General features: G+C 42.5%; 1 long non-coding RNA gene across 2 annotated transcripts in view; it reads right to left on the bottom strand.

Annotated features, from left to right (window-relative positions):
* Positions 1–3487: 3487 nt before the first annotated feature.
* Positions 3488–6777, bottom strand: part of LOC124240894 (uncharacterized) — a 30532-nt gene continuing 27242 nt past the window's right edge. For both annotated transcript variants that reach the window (XR_006889045.1, XR_006889044.1), the window contains exon 6: positions 3488–5207. This is a non-coding gene — a long non-coding RNA (uncharacterized LOC124240894). The remainder of the gene's footprint in view (positions 5208–6777) is intronic.

The following is a 6777-nucleotide window of genomic DNA, read 5'->3' as shown; positions in this document are numbered from 1 at the left end:
GTAGAACTGAGCCTTTAATTTATGGATTCTGTGTTAACTCTGGGTAGTTAGTGTTAGAATTGAATTGAACTGAATCGTAGGACACTCAGTTGGTGGGGGAAACACAAGGGGTTACAGGAAGAGCGGTGAGGCGGATCAGGAGGGAGGGATAACCGAAGGGGGCATTGTCTTGAGGGTCCTATGTTTGTGAGGCCCTTCCCTGTGTGACAAAGGGGAAGGGGTAATTTTGATGGAGTCAGAACCTCTGTTCTCCTTCATTTTACTACTTAGGTAGGAGATCTGCCTACACGTCCAGTGCCTTCTGGCACATGGTGCTAAGCCAGGAGGCAATCAGGAAGGGAACAGGAGCTGCTTCCTGCCTGTTCTGAGGAGCAGAGGGAAGGAATTTAGGCAGAGGTGAGGTGGAAGAGGAATTAAATCTCTGCAGGCCATGGATTGAGTTCCATATATGGCCCCCTGATTCACCGTTGGGTTAGCCCACCTTTCCCACTCTCAGTGAACATGGGTTGAGTGGGGTTGACCCCACCACCTGGCTCCTGATCCAAGCGAAGGATGGTTCAGAGGGGGCCCACTACCTATGCCAGGCCAATCAGAGTCAGGGAGCATCATGCCAGGAATTTTGCTAGCACTACTGGGGAAAAAAATATGCTTTTCTCCACTCTGGGCTTGCTAAGTTAGTAAGACGTAAGCCTAAAAATGTGGGTGGGTGTCTTGACTCCAGCTGAGGTGAGTTTAACCTGCTGAAGAGTGAAACCAATACAGAAGAAAGCAGAGTAGAGAGGTGTGTGTGTGTGAAAAAGAGAGACAGAGACACAGAGAGACAGAGACGACATTATCTATGAAGGGCTTGTGTGAGGGTAGTTTGTCTTAGGAAGTCATCCCAAGGCAAGAGTGAGCAACTGGGAAGAGTAGAATCAGGGAGAAGGCCGAACCAACTGGAAGATGGTTAAGCAGTTGGTCACTGTGACCAACAGAGCCTGGATCCCACTGTGACCATCCAAGGAACCATCTTGAGCAACTCAGAATCATTTAGAAGGTGGAAGCATTTATCCAGGGCTCCATCTCCCATTAGACCAAAGGATGCTCTGTAAGGTGTTAGTGCTGCCTCCTCAACTTTATTAGTCAGGATTCTCCTGAGAAACAGAAACAACAGGAGTTAGATAGATAGATAGATAGATAGACAGACAGACAGACAGACAGATAGATAGATAGATAGATAGATAGATAGATAGATAGATACAGATAGGTAGGTTTATTTTAAGAAATTGGCTCATGTAATTGTGAAGGCTTAGTGAGTCCAAAATCTGATGAGGTAGGCTGGCAGGCTGGAGACTCAGGAAAGAGTTGTGGTTTGAGTCTGAAGACCATCTGCTGGCAGAATTCCTTCTTGCTCAAAGGAGAGTCAGTATTTTTCTCTTAAGCCCTTCAACTGATTGAATGAGGCCTACCCATATTAGGAAAAGCAATCTGCTTTACTCAAAGTCCAAAAATTTAAATGTTAATCTCATCCAAAACACACCTTCACAGAAATATCTAGAATAATGTTTGACCAAATATCTTGGCACCATGGCCCATCCAAGCTGACACATAAAACTAACCATGACTCTTCCCCACACTTAAAAGTTGTACCTACCTGATTGCCAAGTAGACATTTTCACAGCAGAAAGCAATAAGTGCTGGGAGTAGCTGAGGCAGGGGACTGCCATTTACACCTGCAGGAAGCTGGTTTCTGCCATAGTGGCTGTAGGGATCAAGGTGGGCCTAGCTGTGAGGCTGTGCTCACAAGGTCTCCAATATAACCACGTATTATATTTTCTTTTTCAACACTGAAGAAAAAAAGGTGTTTGAACCAAAGCAAATAGCCCCAATTGTCTAAATTTACATTTAAAAACTAAAAGGGAGTCTGTATACCAACAATTGTTACATAAAACCAATAAAAGAACTATGAATTTTCTAATGACTTTTTTTGCTGAGGAAGATTTGACCTGAGCTAACATCTTTTACCAATCTTCCTCTTTTTGTGTGTGAGCTGCTGCCACAGCATGGCCACTGATGAGTGGTGTAGGTCTGTGCCAGGGTACTGAACCCATGCTGCTGAAGCGGAGTGTGCTGAACTTAACCACTAGGTTAACCAGTAGGCTTAACCACCAGGGTTGGCTCTCTAATAACATTTTTAAGCCAAACTAAAACCAATCACTCATTTTTAGTAAAACTAGACTACCTCTAAAAGAATACTGAATGTTTAATCAGTTAACTTTGGCCATTTGATTCAATGTGGAAAAAAAATATCCTCCCCTCAGCAAATATTCTCTCAAATTGATATGTAAGGGAAGAAAGGAAAAACACCACTTTTTACTGTAGCAGTTAAAAAGCATAAACTTCTCCTTTCCTGGAGATTGGAGAATCCCAGAATTCTTGGGATATTTCCCTATGACTGAGGAGTGAAGTATCTTAAGAGACTCCAGCTGGCACTGCCCATGTTGATGAACAATTTTGATACATATACAAGTTAGCCAATCCCTTGTCTGCAATCTTATTTTGAACGGAGGGGAGATTTATTTAGGCTTTTGAATAAACTCAGCCAATTTGCTCAATTAAAGTTGCTTAAGCACTTTTATGTAACACATGTGGTTTCATTTTTGTTTTTTTTTTTAAGAGAAGAGATGATTTAAAAATAGTTAGTGCTTGATTCTACTTCTGAGGTACCTAGACGAATCAAGTTCATAAAGACAGAAGATTGAATGGTGGTTGCCAGGGGCCAGCGGGCGGGAGAAATGGAGAGTTAGTGTTTAATGGTACCGAGTTTGGGATGATCAAAGTGTCCTAGAGATGGATGGTGGTGATGGCTGCACGACAATGTGAATGTACTCAACGCCACTGAATCGTACACTTAAAAATAGTTAAAATGGTCAGTTTTATGTTATATATACTTTACAGCAATAAAAATATACATTTACTGCAGAAATTTACCTACAAAGAGTGATTCGACAGGTCACACCACCTCCTTGGCAATGACAAGACAATGGAACTTAATGATTAGGCTTGACTGACTATAAAAATCAACAGCTTCAAAGATTATTGCTGTGGTTTTCATTATAAAATATAAATCCATTTTCTGACTTGCTGACAGAACAACGAAGAATGTGATTAAGAGAATGCGCTTAAGGGTGAAAGTTCAAAACTCTGGCCTGTGCCCTGTGTTAGCGTTGGGAAGCATGCAGAGCAGGAAAAGAATTTTTCTCACAGAGCAGGAATTCTCTACAATTTCTCCTTAAAGAATGTTCTTAAAAAATAGCGATAATCGGGGCTGGCCCCGTGGCCGAGTGGTTAAGTTCGCGCGCTCCGCTGCAGGCGGCTCAGTGTTTCGTTGGTTCGAATCCTGGGCGCGGACATGGCACTGCTTATCAAACCATGTTGAGGCAGCGTCCCACATGCCACAACTAGAAGGACCCACAACGAAGAATATACAACTATGTACCAGGGGGCTTTGGGGAGAAAAAGGAAAAAAAAAATAGTGATAATCATGATCTAATGAGAAAAAATACTATTTTTTTGTTGTCATGAGCACAATCTATGAGTAATCCACCCCTTGATTTTGTCACCCTCCCTTAAATGTTATCATTTTAACTAATATACACTGATATTTCAACTCCCAATGTACTTTAAATCAAAGTTTTTTTAATTAAAAAATATGAAATTCCTAAACATGAGTCTGCCTAAATATGAAAGTTTATATTTTATTTCCTCTGATACTTTACGTAATTTTGGAAGTTCTATATTTCAAATTAGTGAATTATTGAGTTATACATAAAATAGCCAAATATAAAGTAATTATAAAATAGCCAAGCAAACTGAAGATAAGTGTATCATTTGTATAGAAATATGTACGACACAATTAAGTGGTATAATGCATGAAAATTTCTTAAGACAGGGTCTAGCACATAGTAGGTGCTCATTCAAAGGTGGTTTTTATTGACAACGGTGATGTCTTTAATTCACTTCATATTAAGTCCATGAGACATGTAATAAATAGTGTATTTTTACTAGGTAAAAGCCATCTTGCTAGGCTGTATGGGGAAACAGAAAGTTGAAGGAGATATATACACTATTGAGAAAAACATCAATTCTTCTAGAGATGGGGAGAAAACTATATAAACAATAAAGTACTTGATGTAAGAGGAGGTCCCCAAGTATTGGGGAGATTCAGATAGATCAGAGGAAATCTCACAGAGAAAGAGGCACTTATCCTGGACCTTGAAGGATGGATGGGATTCAACTGACACATATGAGAGAAGGAACACTCTAGGTGGACGGAGTGGGGAGAGCACAGATGCAAAGTAACAAGCGAGCACGGGAAGCAGATTATCAGGTTAGTTTGGAACCCAAGAGGCGGCAGGGGAGGTCTTGGAGGTCAGCTGGGAAAGGCTGGTTTGGCCCTGAGCACGGAGATCTCGGATTCCGAGAGAGGGGAACCCTTGTAGGTGTTTGTACATGAAAGAACATGACTAGAGGAAGTTTTAGGAAGATTGATCTAGAAGCATTCTGCTCTGCTGTGTTGAAATAAAGAGGAAAATTCCTTTCCTATAGGAAAATAGTTAGTTCTCATTTCACAGGTGTCGTCGCTGGCTTGCCTTAGGTCAGAATCAACCCTTTGTTTTCAGACTGAAGTCCAGTGTTTTTTCCATTTGGGTAAAAGATGTTGCCCTTTCTACCGTATCTGTATGGATCTGCAGGCAAGACGTCCCCAGTGACTTGTGGGCGGGCTTCCTGATGGAGCTGGAGAAGCAGTCAGCAGGATCTGCGTTTCTTTGATGCCCTCAGAGAGCCCAGGCTGCTGTTCTTCCAGAGTCCGTCTCCTCCCCCATCATGCGGCACCCCTCAGTATTCTGGCGGGGCCAGGAAGGAGTGGGTCTCTTTGGCAGCCTCCGGCACAGCTGGGGAAGCCAGGAGCTCGCTCACATGCTCTCACTTTCCCTGGTGGGTGAAATTGCCGGCAGAGAAGGTCTTTCTTTGCACTGAGGTGTGCTACCTTGGGGAGGGGTGATGTGGGTAAAATTAAATTGCTCTTCTTAAGCTCTTCAGTGCATCCAATCCTGATTTTGTTTTGTTTTGTTTTGTTCTCCAGAGATGTGCTGGCATTTCTCTGCTGGACGCCAAGGCTTCCAAAAAGGCACTCTCATTCCGGGCCACTGTCAAAATTGGTGTTCCTTTGGGGGAAGACAGTGGAAAACTCTTATTCAGCCATTTTGCTGACATCACTCACAAATTCCCTTTTAAAGGATGACAATACCCCTGGGAAGATGAATTTATCTTTGTTCGCTCACACCTTTCAGAGACTTATTTTATTTATACTTTCTGACTGTGCAAAATCTGAGCAACTCAGGGTGTTTTCTTTAGAATCAAATAGAAGACTATCAATGATGGATATCATTCAAATGATGAGAAACTCAATCCTTTGAGGATTGGCTTAAACTAGGGTGACTGTGAAGAAATGAGCTTCTGTGCTGCCTCTGAAGAAAATTCCAAGAGTGGTAGACCAAAGAACATTTTTGAAAATAGAGAACACTACTTGAATTAAATTTATGACTTCTTATAGAACCTGCTTTGAAGGTCAGTCCTGTTTTGGCTTTTCTCAAATTTAATGAATTTGTTTTCAAAACTGAGTTTCAGTTTTTTATGAAACTTTAGTACAGAGCTGCTAGTGCTCACCAATATCGAGCTATCCTCTCCTTCCTGGTCACACAGCCAGATGCACCTCCCAGGTCCCTGTTGTCTAGGAATGGTCATTGACTACCCTTGGCCAATGGAATGTGGAATGTGGTCCCTAATCCCTCCTTGGATTCTCCATGTGTCCCTCTTCCCTTGTCTATTGGCTGGATACAGAGAATCCTCTGACGACTCCAGGGTTCTAGATGATGGAAGGGCCACCAGATGAATGAAGCCTGAGTCCCTGAATGACTATGTGGAGCAGAGCCCCGTGTCCCCCACCAACCCATACTGGATTGTGACTCTTTTTTGGCTAAGCCATTAGATTTGGCTATTGTACGTTATGGCACTGAGCCTCTCCTGGCTATTATACACCATACCTCTTAGATGCTGATGAAATTGCTAAGACTCCATAGGTGACACCTACCAGTGTCTGAACTCCAAATCTGTAGAGCCCTGGACACAACCACTGCTCCTGGATTTATCTAACCTTAGTGTGCTCTGTTAGTCCCCCAGGCAAGCCCCTCCTCCTGATTCAGTTTCTGTTTCAGTCAGTCCAACTATGTTCTCAGTAGATTTCTGTGAAGACAGTTAGCTGTGAGGCTGATAACAGGCTTTGACATGGCAGGGCTCCCTGCTTTACAGTTTGTCACCTCTGTCTTCAACAGCTCTGTCAACAGCCTTTAGAGCTTGACTACCCCCTGCAAAGTGCCCAGAATCTTCCCCACATGTTCCTGAACATGTGCTTTGAGATTGTGAACTGTCAGCACCCAGTAGAGCCTGGACCACGTTGCCAGAACTTTCAATAACACAACCAGTATATTGAGTTCCCAGAGAAGGAGAAATCTATTTTAAGATCAGCCTCAAGTTCCCTTTTTGTGTCCTCAGGGAGAGATATGCACAAATTCACTCTATTTATGCTGTGGAATGAGTCAGAGTGCAAACCAGTAATTTGACACAAGTGACCAAATTCTTCTGTATGAGGCTCAAAAACCCTCAGTAGATGTAGGAAATGAATGAATTTCTCTCAATTTCTGCTCAAACTTGCCAAATGTGTATTTTTATGGACTT

The sequence above is a fragment of the Equus quagga genome, chromosome 6 (assembly GCF_021613505.1).
Source record: "Equus quagga isolate Etosha38 chromosome 6, UCLA_HA_Equagga_1.0, whole genome shotgun sequence".
Lineage (NCBI taxonomy): Eukaryota > Metazoa > Chordata > Mammalia > Perissodactyla > Equidae > Equus > Equus quagga.
The sequence above is the reverse complement of the archived record's forward strand: the minus strand, read 5'-3'. Positions and strand labels throughout refer to the sequence as shown.